This window comes from Calidris pugnax, unplaced genomic scaffold (genome assembly GCF_001431845.1).
Source record: "Calidris pugnax isolate Ruff unplaced genomic scaffold, ASM143184v1 scaffold211, whole genome shotgun sequence".
Taxonomy (NCBI): Eukaryota; Metazoa; Chordata; class Aves; order Charadriiformes; family Scolopacidae; genus Calidris; species Calidris pugnax.
In genome coordinates, this window is record NW_015091083.1 from 9,011,551 (window position 1) to 9,026,453 (window position 14,903).

The following is a 14,903-nucleotide window of genomic DNA, read 5'->3' on the forward strand; positions in this document are numbered from 1 at the left end:
GAATATGGCAGGACCAAATCAGACCTAAAGCCAGCCTAATGGCTTTAGGTGAAACCACAAAGCCGTAAAGGGAAAAATCAAGTATGCCCAAAAATTATATTTAAAACAATTTTAATAGAACGCTGTGACACAACATAAATCACCTGGAAAATTCAAACAGTTGACAGAGCTTTCTGCAAACAGACAGGAAAAGCAAAACAGCGAAACCTGCTTGTTTATGAGCCCCAGGAGGTGACCCTGGGGGTCCTGAGCAGCCCGCACACATGGACATGAAACCCCAGTGGGACAGCCCTTAGGCTTGGTGACCAGAGGTGGCCTGGAGCAACCAACTTGTTTTGCAGAGAGGAGCTGTGCCGTGACGCACAGAGCTGTGGGCTCAGTTATTTATGAATCTTTGGGAGATCAGTGGGGATCCTTGTCAAAAGATGTAGAATATGTTGGAAACACAAAAAAGGAGCGCTGCTCGTTACAGGAAAACGAGGTCTGCTTGTTACCCAGAGACAGCAGGACCTCACCTATGAAAGCCACTAATATGCTTCCCCAAACTCCATGAGGTTATGATCAGAAATGTCACGGAGCATTGCACCGATGCTGAATGAGGGGATTAATGCCACCTACTGAATGACCTATTCTGGTGTGTAATGCAAAATGCATGGACTGAGCTCATCGCAGCACAGCCCTGGGGCGCCTGCCCTGAGAGAACTCACAAGACACCAAACCAGAGAGAGCACAGAGGCGGGCAGGGATGCTGGTGGGAGAGAAATACATCCTCGTGACAGCTCTCTGCCAGCAAGCAAGACAGCTGGACAGTCTGGTATATCAACTCGAGGGAAACAAAGGTTAACGCAAGCAGGGGTTAAGGAGGGATGGGCAAGGCAGGGTCTGAGTCAGCTATCGATACTATTAAAGTGCAATTTTAAACAGCAGGTGGATACAAATACTAATAAGCAAAGTGCGTATCTTTGAGGCTGCTCAGCTTAGCTGGTACCTCTCTACAAAAAACAGAAGATGAGCCCAGCCATTCACAGCCTGAAAGGAGTCCTAATGGTAAGTCACTCCGTAGTTGGCATTTCATAGCCTGAAATGCCAGAGGGACGTCAAACTCCTCCTGACACATCCTCATCTTGCCTGAAGCTCCCGTGGCTGCCGTGTCTTGTGCTCCCCAGGCCCTCTCCTTGCACAGAAACACCCGCTGCCTAATGAGGAAGGGAATTTGCCAATGGCAGTACTTGAAGCAACACATTTTCCATGAGTGGTTTTGTTCCTTATACTCAGATTGCCCTTTATTTACAAGGCGAAGAAGAAAGAGCGTTTGCTCCCCACCTCAGGGAAATGCAGTAGTCAGGGAAGTCTAATAATTATTCCCTTAACAGAGATACTCTTTGCAGAGGTGCTCTACACCTAATTATTTTCTCAGTGCCCAAGGCATCATACTTTTCCAGTGATATCAGCACTGGCAACATATTTATCCTAAAGCTTGCAGGGCTCTGTGTTATTCCTCATAACTCACAGGTATGAAATTTGTCCTCGTGGCCTCCTGACATTTCAAGCCAACACAAAATCAATAAAGCACATTGAATCAGCAGACGGCTTGAAAAATTAACCCAGCTGCAGGCATCGTTGTAACAGGGACAGAAGAGCGCTACTATTAAACAGTCAGAAGTGTCATTTGTCCCCAACCTGGTCCATCGCTCCAGTCTTCGGGGTATTTCAGACCGATTCCTTTCCATCGTGTCACTTCAGCAACAAAAGGGAATCTTTTATAAGCTGAGAAAGGGTCGTGGTAGCAGCTGACATGATTTACGTTTAATAAAGGTCCTTTAGCGCCAGGAAAGAGGGGCCCTGCCAAATCTCAGGCATCTCATGAGCTGCTACTATTGTCCCCAGGGGCAGGAGCACTTTTTAGGTTCCCTCTCCATCTCTGTAAACAAAAGGACAGCTGTATGCTTGGCTGGCTCCGGACGGGGCTCTTTGTGCGCGATTAGTACCCAGCGCACATCATTCATGGCTCTTGAATAAAGATGACCTCTTGCAGGATGGGACAGGAAAAAAAAGCCTCTTTATTCAGCAGGGCTTGAATTAGCATAGGGACAAGGAAACCCTTCCTTGGAAGTCACAGGAAGAGCCAGATAAATAAATCAGCAAACTACAGGTTCCCTGCAATTCCTCAGTGCTCAGGAGTCGGGCCGAGGAACTGTAAAAACCAAGGGAGGTTGTGCCCAGACACTGTGACCAACGCCTGTGCCACCCCTCGCTCTCCAGTCCGAGCTCCACAGGGCCCAGCCGTGAGTCTGCAGCTGGGAAAACGCTTTGTCACAGGGGTTATGGCTCAAAAGGAGGATAAATGAAGCACGCAACGTGGCCAAAGTGAACTAATTTCCACCACTCGCTCCTTCCATCTCTCTGGGGCAGGCAGGAGGATGCCTTGATCGGTGGCTCTTGGGGTGGCAATAATACTTGTCCTTTTTTTTTTCCCCTCCTGTGTGCCGACCGGCGGGTCAGGCAGCGAGCTATGCAAACAGACAATGACATACCAAATTTTTTCACATGCTGGGTTTCCTGGCCGATGAAAGGCAATTCAGCAGCTTATCACCATGTATGCTGCTGCAATTAAGAGCCCTGGGAGCAGCAGCAAATGAAGCTCTCCTCCCCCAGCCCCCTTCCACCTCCCATCCCTCCCCCGTGCCTATAGGAACAGGCTGTCTCTCACCACCCACCACACCAGCACAATTGCAACCCTTATACTCGGGGCTGAGCTCCACCGAATTTGCTCTGACCTAGCAGCCAGGGGCACGGCAATATGTACCAGGGTGTCCTCCAGACCCAACCTTCACATCAGATTAGTTTTCAGCCGAAGCCCTGCTGTGTCAACTGTAACGGCCCTTAGAAACACGAGTTTCTCCCCTGGAAGGCTTAGCAACAGCAGAGTTAGTTTAGGCTTGAAATTAGCAGACAAGGAACGAGGCAGGGTTGAAAATGAAATTAAATTCCAAAACTGTATTTAATGCAGTGGTGCCACCATCTTTGCTTTTATCAGTTCTCACAGTAGTCGCTGTTTTTCTGCAGGTCTCACTTCCTGAAAATTACTCCTTCCCTCTTTTTTCTTTCTTAACAACACCATTTTTGGCTGAAAAACAAAACCAAATGAAAATGTGCCCCTGGCTCTTGTTGGAGGCTGCAAACAGGGGAGGCAAACAAATGAGAAAATAGATACTATTTTATGACTTCTGATTTTCAAGTGAGTCTCATTACTTCTAACCCTCTGCAGCCATCAGTGCACTGAACAAGGGAGGCTCTTTACTGTCTCTCTTGTGTTCTGTAAAAGCTTCATGAATCTCCAAGGAAGCTGCAGCAGAAAAGCGCGTAAAAAAAAACAAAACAAGGTTAATTGCTGAGCTGGCATCTGAATCCTCCAGTGGCCTGGATTACTTTGGGCTGGTGATTAACAGAGGCCAACTCTAGCCACAGGTAGCAATGTGCTTTATACAGATCGGTGTTATTCCCCTCATTCTTAAAAGCATGAGAGACCAAGTGTCTTGCCCCAATGGTGTAGTTTGTCACTAGAAAACTGGGGAGAAGGACATTACCATTTCATAGAGTCATAGAATGGTTAGAGTTGGAAGATCATTGAGTTTCAACCCCCTGCCACGGGCAGGGACACCTCCCACCAGACCAGGTTGCTCATGTAAACCATGCACCCATATATAAGGACATGACACACTGAAGACTTCTGACAGTGGGTAGCCAAGGAATATTGCCAGAGTAAAGACACTTCCTGTTGTGCATTAGTCTTTGGACTTCAAATGACAGAAAATGAGCTATTTGAAAGCTATTTCCATGAAAAACACTTGCGTGTTCCTCCCACTCTTGCCTTCTTCCAGCTCCCTGCCCTGCACCTCACGTGTGTCTTGCTTGTCACTGTTCATCACTGATAGGAAAAAAAAAATACCCTGAGTTTAATAGAGGGGACTAAACTCAACTTTTACAACAGGTATCTCTGATAGATGTGATAACTACACGTCCGCCACCATTTGAGTTGCAGCAAATCAATGAATGAGTCCATAAAGAGCTGAAATACAATAAAAATCTGTGAATGGAGGTGTAAGAAAGCTTGAGTGCATCAAAGGGGAAGCAGTAAACCTGAATGAAGGGACTTGTGAGAAGAGCAGCTAGCGAGAAAGGATTATCAAAAGTGCTTGTTATTTAAGAATGTTATTAGTACAAGGGAACTCCTGCCATCCTGAGAGGTACTCTGCCTCTCTGCTTCATTATGGAAATACTTCCCTCAGGCCCCATCTGTCTGGTTTTCTGCTGCAGATGAAGCTGACCCGAAGGGAATTCATTACCAGGCACCTCTTAGGGCCAAGCAAGCTTTGCTGCAAATGAGACGGCGCAGCCTGATGGATGCTGCCTGCAGAGGCTCTGACAAACGCCTGGACTCCACCGCCAAAAAGATTCTCGTGTCACAGTTCCTGCTTAGCTCTCGTGCAGCTGGACGTCCTGGCAGCAGGCAAGGGGTTTGGGAGGGTGATATGAGTCATGGAGGGTTTTTGCTGGGAACATGCTCCAACAGGACAGAAATCACAGTCCATCGGGTCTGTCCTGGGTGCAGAGGGAACATGAGAGCTGTATACAAAGGAGATGCCTCTCCTAGAGAAATCAGACAAAATGCTGCAGGTCTCAAATAAGTGAATACATATATATATTTAGCTCTCATCTTCCATCACTTTTTTCCTAAGCATTCACAGATTTAACCATGCGGTACAGCTGGGAGTACTAAGGCAGGCTTCACTAGTCAGTGTTCATAGAAAAAACTGGGGCATAAAATGTGAAGTGCTTCATTAAAGGCCAACAAGAAGCCGTAGACAGACCTCCTGCCTGTTTTCCAATGTTCGTGACAAAGAAAAACAACCCAAACAAAGAGTGGAGTTAGGCTTTGTTGGCTTGAAGGAGAAAGATAAAATCTTGGCAGTAAAAGAAAATACTCAACCTGTATTGGGCCCACCTGACCATCAGATTGCAAATGTGGGGCACCTTTTAAATGCATGAATTAGACAAAATGAATAATCTCCCGGCTTATATGTGTCATAAATCAGGGAGAGGAGAGGTGGGTAGGAGCTGTGTGCCAAGCTTTGACTTTAACATGGAGGAGCAGCACAGCACCAGGATTATCTGGCAAACCCCGTGCCAGGTACGGTTGAGTTGGGTCAAGCAAGCAGTTGGAGTTAGTTTCTTGCCAAAAGGCTCAGTCCCATAAAAACTGTCTGTAACATCACACACCCATATGACTCAGGCTCCTAGCATCTTCAGCTTTATTCCACAATAAAACGAAATACAAATGTGAGCCTCTACAACAGAGACGGCTTTGCAGCCGTGGCCAACAGTATTTATGAGGGTCTATCATCCTGCAGGTTATAGTTCCAGCCCAGCTGACATCTTTCCACTAGTTCTCGGTTCTCCAGCTGGGATGGCTTGACCTCCAAAAAGGAGATGCTCCATGTTTCTGGGAGACTTTGCCCTGCTAAGACCCTGCTGCTGTTTTCAGAGGGCGAGGGCCTGGTGGAGCAGACGTGGCATGTGCCTGCAAGTTGCCAGGAGTATTCCCGGCAGAGGATGAGCTCAGCGCCTTCTCCAGCAGGATGTCAGGCGAACATCAGCTTGGGAAAGGTTTGGGAAAGGCAATTCCCTCCTCTCGGAGGCATGCCTGCTCCAAGCTCTGAAGCACCATGTCCTGCGAGAGGGTTGCCCAAGGAAGGGGGCCTGTTGTCTCCCCTCCAATGTGCAGATGGTTGACCAGGTGTAGCAGTTAGTTTTTTTCACATGTCCACAGAGCTGACTGCCTGATCTTCTGGGTTTTTTTCCGTCTTACTAAAAACCAGTGATGGCTGAGGGATGGGGTGCTGTGGGGCACACATGTGAGCAGGGTGGGTAGGAAGGAGTGTGGCAGCGTGCAGGGGAGTGGGGCACACAGAGGAGACCCCACGGCACCAGTGGGACAGGCAGCCCAGGAACACAGGGTTTCAAAGGGCTCTTTTCTGCAGCCTGGATTATGAACCTTGAGGTTTATAATCTGTTGCCTGTCTGGAGGTGTTCAAAAGACAGGTTGATGTAGTGCTGGGAGGTATGGTTTAGTGATGATGCTCCTTGTTTGTTGTGTGGGTGTCTATTTTTGTCAGTTAGGTTGACGGTTGGACAAGATGATCTTTAAGGTCCCTTCCAACCTAGAAGATTCTGTGATTCTGTGATTCTGCTGCCGGCTTCATGTGGACCCTCTCCAGCTCCTTGAATTTCTAGATGCCTTCTTACTTAAAAGCCTTCATTTCAGTGTGGGGCTGTGAACACACTCTGGTCGGTGGCAAGAGCCGTGGTTACAGAAACTTGTGTTTTCTGGTGAGTTGGCATTTGTGTGTCACCAGGTGGAAAGTGATGGCTCCAGGTGGAAAGAGATGGCTCCAGGAGGCCACGCGTCTCCTGCACTGCCCTTACCTGCAGCATGTCCAGCGCGAAAACACAGGCAGACTCACACTCCCAAACCATAATTTTCGGGCTATGAATGGTCCTCAAAGATGGCAGCAAAAAAAAAAGAGTCGCTTCAAGGCTTTAAAGCCATGAATGCTGCTCTTTGCTGTGGTATGGCAAACTGATGCAGTGTTTACAAACATTTGCAGGCGTAGCACGGTGAAACAAACGCCGCCAGCCCTCCGGGAAAATGCATGGTTTATTTTCTTTTTCACACACTAGTGTTTGTGGTGTTCTGCCCCTGGGAGCTGCGGGGTGAGAGCAGTGGAGCAGCCTCTCCAGCCTTGAGCTCTGGTTGTGTGCAGTGCCTCCAGCTCCGTGGAAGCACAGAGCTAATGCGAGCGATCAAACTGGGACCCAGCCTGGCTCCCCCAGTGGTAAAACGCCCTGTAAAAATTCAGTTTGCACAGGCTGTTATCTTTCTGAATGGGAGGGAAGTTATATTTATACTAGATAAAACCCAACAGGGCACTTTTTTTTTGGCTAAGAAATGAGTTTGTAGTTCATCCCTTTGCTACGAGGGACAGAAGTAGTGACAGATGTATGGGGGAAATTTAATGAGGAGCTTGTGAGCATCTGCTCGGAGAATATGAGAATCCCCCCAAATGGTCATGCCCTTCTCCCACCTCCGGTTGCTGGAGGGGCTGCCCAGGCAGTGGGGCCGTGGGGAGGATGCCTGGTCCTTCTGTCCCACGGCTTTCAGCATGGGGAGGGAACACCAGCAAAGGGACCATGTCGCTGCTTCTCCCCTCCTCCCGGCACCAAAGCAGCTTACAAAGGATTGCTGGGGGAAACAGATCCCGCGGATCATCAAAACGGCAGCTGAAAAAAAAAAGTGCAGATCAATGCAAACAGGGTTTCCTTCCCCTCCGTGCCATTAGTAAGGGGTTTTCACCACAAGCAGATGGGGTAGGGATATAAATACATTTACAGCCCGGGGGAATCTGCTGCATCACCTCCGCTGCTGCGAGCCTCCCTCCCCAGACACTGGGGAGGGAGGATGCACTTGCCAGGGTAAGATTTATGTGAGGATGTGGCTGCAGAGAGACAAGATCAGTTTTGGGGAGGCCTAGCATTCTTGCCCAAAAAGGCAGGTTGGGGAGACAGTGCACCCGGACACCAGCACTAAACAGTAGAAGCGTGGCAGGGCTGACACGGGTGAATGCAGCATCTGCAGGGACATGGGGAGGTCTCAGCTCCCTCAGCCTGGGGCAGCTCCCAGGGCTTCTTAGGTTTTGAGCAAGTGACAGGAATTGGCCTCTATTTCTCCCTTAAAGCACAATTCCACTCATTGCTGCTTCTGTATCCATCGCCCATTTGTTTTTACCGATGGCCCGATGTCCATCTGAGCAGAAACCACTCGTATTTCCTGAGCAGGGCAGGCTCAGCTGGGGAGGGGATGGGACCCTGCAGGTCTCTGCTGCCCACCACACACATTGGCTCAACCCTCCCTTCCCCAGACGGACCCAGGCAGCTCATCCCTCCATCTGGGAACTTCTGGGAGGATTAGTTAGCACACATGACATGGTTACCCCAGATAGCCCAGGGCTGGATGCAGTGACTCAGGAGCTCCCTCTGTTTCTAATGTTTGCACAGACTTGTAAGACAGAAGCGTGAAGCACTACCCTGAACAAGTTTGCTGAGGGCCAGATGCTTACAGCAAACAGCTGTATCAGCTGAGGAAAGCTGCCCATGGATACAGTGAGCAGTTGGGAGGAAGGGGTTGGACTCTGGTCACTAGCTGGCATGGGAGTGCACCTATATCTCTGATTTATTTCCCCAGAAGGCACAGAAGGTGCATGGGGGGGAGGTTGCACCCCAGGAGCCATTCGCAGCTGAGGGTACAGCACCCCAGGATGCTGGAGCTGAATGCACCAGGCATTTCGCCCGGTGTCCCCCCTCCAGGAACCTTCCCGAGGCTACCCTCACCCTGACCCCCTCTCCATGCCCTGCAGGAGATGAGACGTGGAGCCCCTCCAAGGGCAGGCAGGAGGAAAGGGGAGATGGCAGGCCAGTGGCAAGAGCTGGGGGTGTGTGTGCCTTGGGCTGTGGCAGCCCAACACCAACCCCAGACAGGGACTGCTTGCCATAAAGCTTAGGTCACGTTTGTCCAATGCTGGTGATTTTTCCTGCCTGAGCTGTGTCTAACTGCTTGCCCATATGCTGGCCCCATGGCAGCTCTGGGCACCTGGGGTGCAGTGTGCCTGCAGTCAGATGGCGAGTGGCTTTGCCCATGCGGGGAGCTGGCTCCGAGCTGCATCCTCAGGTGCTGGCTCTGCTTTCCCATCTCCCATGTCACCAGCTTTCACCACAAGCCAGCCCTGATGATGGCATTATGCCCTACTAAGTGTCACCGGGGGACCCTACTACAGCTTACAGACCTGGCAGTATCCAGATAGTGGCCTCTCTGGGATGCTTAACACGAACAGCAAAGCCTGCCCCATTTTAGGGAGTACTGCTGTCCTGAGTCCCGGTCCCGCTGACACACTTAACTGGGAGTTTGCTTTGCTTTTGTGATAGCTGCATTTCTATTTCCATGCCGTGCTCCCAACCTCCCAGCCCGATGCAAATGTCCGTAAAAAAGCAACCCCTGTGCGAGCATCATTTCCATGGTGTCTTATAACCCTGAATGATATTGAAATTGCCGAACCCAGGGCTGCTTTGTGGTCATTATCCAGCTGCGACTTCAAGGGGGCTGAGAGGGACGCCGTGCTAAAAGCCTTCCCCGCTCTCTTCTTGGGAAGAAAGGAAAGAGAACAACCAGCGCTGATTAAAAGCATTTATGGTTGTTTTTTTTTTTCTAAAGCCGTCTCCGCATGCAAAGATTTGGTTCAAGGAGCATTAAAATCACTGCTGTCAGTTCAGAAAGAAGGGGCTGAAGGAAATCTGGGCCATTGGCATTGTGCGAGGGTTGCTATGGCAATCCCCGCAGAAAGGCGGCTTAATAGGCTTTCTTCCCAGGAAACTCAGGGCTGCAGCTCGCGGGCTGCAAAGCGGCGCGTGCAGAAATATTTTCATGAATAGCATCTCTGTGGAAAATTTTGTCGGCTGTTTGCACCCTCCCTTCGGCAGCGGGGCGGCAAGGAAGGTGTGTGAAGATCACCTAGCGGTGGCTGGTGACATGAAGAGGGTATAAGGGACCCACGGGTGGCAGCAGCCACCCAAAGGGAATGGCACATTGCTCCCCACGAGGCAGGCGTTGTGAAGGGACTCAAAAACACACACGGTGATCATCAGTCCTCGCACGCTGAGAGATGCTTTAGTGAACAGACAGGACCAACAAAGCTGGTTGCCCCCAATTCTGTGACTCCGCACGTTGTCGTTCCCGAATGCAGCAAAATGCAAAATGGTGCCATCTCTCAGCTCTTCCCTGTAATGTTTACTACATTTAAAAAATAATGACATTAGCTAAAATATTCATGAACGCTAGTGGATCACACTCTGCTTTATGCAGCGGAAGCTTCAGAGAATACCAGTGATTCAGGGCTTACCTGAAAAAAAGCCTTAAATATTGTGGATTAGGGAAGCATATTTTACCTTAATGGAAAGAAAGAAAGACTAGGGATTAAACCATGAGACTGCGTGAGAGGATATCTCTGGGCTCTGGCAGACCTCCATTTCATGACGTCTGACGAGTCACACAAATCCCTCTGTGCTTCTCTTCCTCCGTACCACCTGTAAACTGGTAATATTACAATCAATTATTTACTTTCCCGGGTACTACAAGATTTAATTATTTCGCCATTCTTGGTCGGATGTTAGTAATAGAATACATAGTTTATCATTGAGAACTGACTGTCAAATATCTGCATGGTCATCTTATTGGGAGAAATAAAAACTACTCACCAGCCTGGCTCATGACAAGGAAGATTTTCCTTTTTCTTCAGTGGTAGATGCTTTGTGCTTTGGGGCAAAGACATCTGAGTATCTCTCTGCTAAAGGCAGGAACTTCCACGTTATCAGAGCGGGTAGCACAGAGCTGACCCACAAGTCTTAAAAGGCCATGAGTTAGGTTTAACCTGTTGTACTTTTTGCTAAAGTTCTATTTTCCTTTTCATCTGCAGTTCTACTGCTGCTCTCTCTCAATGCGGGGATAATTAGTGCATTAGTTGAATCAAACCTGCACTTATTATAAAAGACAGCTGTGTGGCTGGGAGGAAAAAAAAAAAAAACCAGAATTACATTATATTTAAAAATGAGATGAAACCATAGAAAAAATGACTTGGGATGAGTCAGAATAGGGAAACAATAGATAAGGGCCCAAATGCTTTGCTCCCCACTGAGTTTGCGGCCGTCTGGCAGAATGATGCCATTTCCCCACGTTACATAAAGAGATTACTGCCCTCAGAACATTAAGAGGAGAGTCTGAGCTCCTAATTTTTAGGTTCTAAGTCAGGCTCACATTATGAAGCTGAAATCAGAAAAGTGTGAAGACCTTGGCATCTGTGACATTTTTTTGTAGGCTCATCTCAGTTACAGGGAAGTTGTAAAGACTAGTTACAAAGAAGAGGGAAAACGGGATGCACACTTTTTACTTCTCTGTTAACTGAGACAAGCCAGGGGTAGGAAATCCCAAGAAGTTATAGCAGTTCCCCCTCTGTCACTAGCGGACTGCGGTGCCAAAAATGTAATGACACATTAATTTTTGATGGTTGGGAAAAATGATGTAAAGTGGAGCAAAACGAGTCCCCCGGGGCTTCACAAGCAAACCTGTGAAGATTTCTTGAATTTCTTCTTGAACTTCAACACCAAACTTCTTTCTTGACTTGGTTATAAAACTTAACTAGACTACGTCATACTAAAAATTCAGAAGTTAGTCTGTTCTTTAACATACGAGATGATGAAAAGATGATACGGAGGCAGAGCCACAGCTACTACCCACGTGTGCAGTGGGAAAACTCTTACTGCCTGGCTAATCCTGTTCTTGGTAGTGACTGACTGCAGGACAGTGCCCTTCCTTTATCTTTCAAGCCCTTTTGGGTAGTTAAAACACAAAAGGCCACGGTTGCTTGATTTTCAAGAGGCAGGCAGCGTGCATCATTATATCAGTTTTGTGCTTTGGAGCCCCAGATGGAGGTGAGACTGTAGACCTTTAGGGACCTTGAGCAGGTCTCTAAATTGAAAGCTACAGTGAATGCAATTTTAAAAATGCAATTTACATGTGATTATAACTGATCTGCATAAAATGCAGCTGTTTCCCTGCTATTTTTGGCAAGCTTAAAGCTCAACAAGTCCTTTTCTTCACACTTTCAAAATTATGCATTTGCATTTCTCGTTTTTCACCTTTGTTTTCCTGAAGCCCTGAATGTCAGAGGATCAAAGGATTATCTGGGTTACCCGACTGCCTGCTCTGGGACCGTGCTTCCCTGAGCCTCTAAAAGGTCTTGTATTTGGAGCTGAAGCCCAACTCTATTATCTGAATAACCAGGGCTTCCCTGCATTCAGAAAACCTATTCTTACAGTAGATACGAGGACTTAATCCACTCGGTTTTGCTCCCTGAAGATTCAACCAAAGTTTATCCAGTGCTGGCTTGTCTGAAGGCATTCAGAAATTGCCACAAAACCTCCTTTGGAGCAGCAGCTAAAGCCATGGGGTGATTACAATGGATGAGCTCATGCTTTTCCTTGTAACAAGCTCGGCTTTGTTTGGGGCTCTGGGGATGGGAGCCGTGAATGGCAGGGAATACACCGAGTAGCAGGGTCAGATGAGGCAGGAGTAAGAATTTAAATTGTTTTCAGTAGTGGGTTGGTTTAGGAAGGTTAAAAATGAAGTTTTACAAATACGCTGGGCAGGAGGGGAGAGTTTTGTGCAAAAATCATTCAGCCCTGCTCTCTTCTGCGGGTGTAGCACTTGCCCATGCAGTAAAGAGCCCCGTCTCTCTCCCATTGATGCCAGTTAGGAAATTCTGGCTTCAAGAAGCAGAACAGTGATTTACAGTCTGCAGTGCTGTTCTGCGGTGCCAACCACGAGTCCTTTAATTTCACCCTTCAATTACCATAACTACAATTTTTCCTATAGAAGCAATAATGTAGAACCAACTCACTAATAATGAACTACTGCTTGTAGATCAAAGTAGAAGACACTCTACTGCAAAAAAAAACAAAATCAAGACATAACCGGAAAGACATTTTAAATATTATGTTTTATCTAGATGTGTAATACTAAAAAAAAACAAGCTCTCGAGTGAAATTCTTCTCAAGCAAAACCTCATGCAGAACAATAGCGGAGACTGCAAATACAGTTAAATGGCTGAAAAGATTAAGAAAGGATTTATGTGAAAAACCTGGAGACCATTAATTCAGGTTCCTATTTTGAGATCAGCTTGACAGTAGGAGATTAAGACAAAGACAGAAATTCAGAGCAGATGCCAAGATAGTTTACTATAGAGAACAAATAGCGGAATTATTCCACTTTGGCAAAAATATTAAGCCATATAATAAATATTTACACAAAAAAAAACATTAAGAAAACATGGAGTTGCTATACTTCTTTTACTAGGAGTCTTAAAACAATGCAATAAATATAGTTGGATGATTAATTTTGCAGAAATAAAGAAAGGGTGTTAGCCTGAATGAATCACAGCCCATGAAGTTTATGTCATATTATTGAATTGAAGGAATTTCCTCAAGCCCAGGAACATTTTGAGTGACATCTCTGCTGAACAGCATGCTCAGAGTGCCACCTCATGGCTAAACCTTGCTTTTCTTCTCACCCAGCTGCCTCTAAAATGCGTAGAGGCTGCCCATGATCTCATCACTGTTTTCCTAAGCTATGAGAAAAAGCTTCTGCTTAAATTACAAATGCTTATTAGCTCAGGAAGGAGAATCTTCGGTGTTATATTTCTACCATCCATCGTTGTTTAGATAAAGTAGATTGGCCTATGCTGGATCTTCATTGCAGTGGGTGCACTTGAGGGACACACTGTGGGCTCAGGGGAGTAAGTCAAGTCAGGGGGACACCACACCACACCATCTGGGGAGGATGGGCCTGGGGAGATCATCCACAGATCCAGGTCATTCCCACACAGGATGGTGTCAGTTCCAAGCTTCAGAGACAAGAGGCCTATGAATTTCAAAAGATACCTCTGTATTTTGTGGATTGAATAAAGCCACTCTTGGTAAATGCTTTGTTCTGCCTTCTAAAATTCCCCCAGATTTGGAAATGAAGATGACTCCTTCTGGAAGCATAGGCTGGATGAGGCAGGTAACATCCACCGAGCTGCAGCCCGGATCTGACCCCTCTTTATTGGTGGTGCAGAGAAAACATGAGATTTTTGCCTGAAGTCTGCCAAGAGAGCAAAAGCAGCCTCTTCCTTCAGCACTCTGGGTAGGAGTCAGACACCATCATGTCTTCGAGTGTTTCATCCACACTGGTGGAAACGGGGGCAAGTTCCCACCTTCCCTCTCACTGATCTGCAGGTTCTGATAGAGGGGAAGAACGTTTGCTCTTCCCGCTGAGGACAGCAGCTGTGAACTTACTTTCTGGGGAGGGCATGTCCAGGTCACCTTCCAGACAGAGGCACAATTCCAAATGACTCCTACGGGAACAGGACCTCATTCTGTTTGTTACCCAGTTTTCTTGTAGAAGGGTTGCACTTTGCCACCTGCCTTGGCTTGTACCTGCTAAGATATAATGCAACCTGAGGTTTGGCTTTCGAGCTAGAATAGGTGTTCACACAACAGCTGCAGAGGCTGTTCAAGCTGCTAGAATATAAAATAAGTAGTGGTTTGTGATCCTACATATCTCTGGTTCTTGAGAGAAATTGCATGCAATGCTTATATACACCAAGTCACCGTTTTATCTTCCCCAGAAGGAACCAAGAGAGAAGCTCACCGTTATTTTTTTAAATAACTGTATTTAATCTTTAGAACAGTGTCTCTCATTCCTCTGCTAGGGCATGAAGTTGGTAAGAATTCAGAGTAAGTATTCATTATGGTACTGCTTGGAGGAATCCAACATCAAGGACGTTTCATTTTATTTAAGGATCCTTGGGGATAAAACACAAATCCCTCTAGAATCTCATGCTCTAATGAAAAACAGAAGCAGCAGCATTCTTACAAGCCAGGTGTATGAGAGGAAGATAGATATCAAAGCTGATATATAAGAAAACAGTATTTCACTATGACACTGGTGAGACACCGGAGTAGAGGCCCAGAAACAGGTGGACTCTCCATCCCCGGAGATACTGAAAACTCAACTGGAAAATAGCCTTGAGCAACTTACCTAACTTCAGTCAGGCCTGTTTTTAGCAGGAGGTTGGACTAGATGACCTCTAGGGGTCCCTTCCAACCTAGATTATTCCCTGATTCCATGATGCAGGCAAGGTTTGGTGTTCTTTCACGGACAGGAAAATATCATCCCGCTCTGACCAGCAGTCAATGAA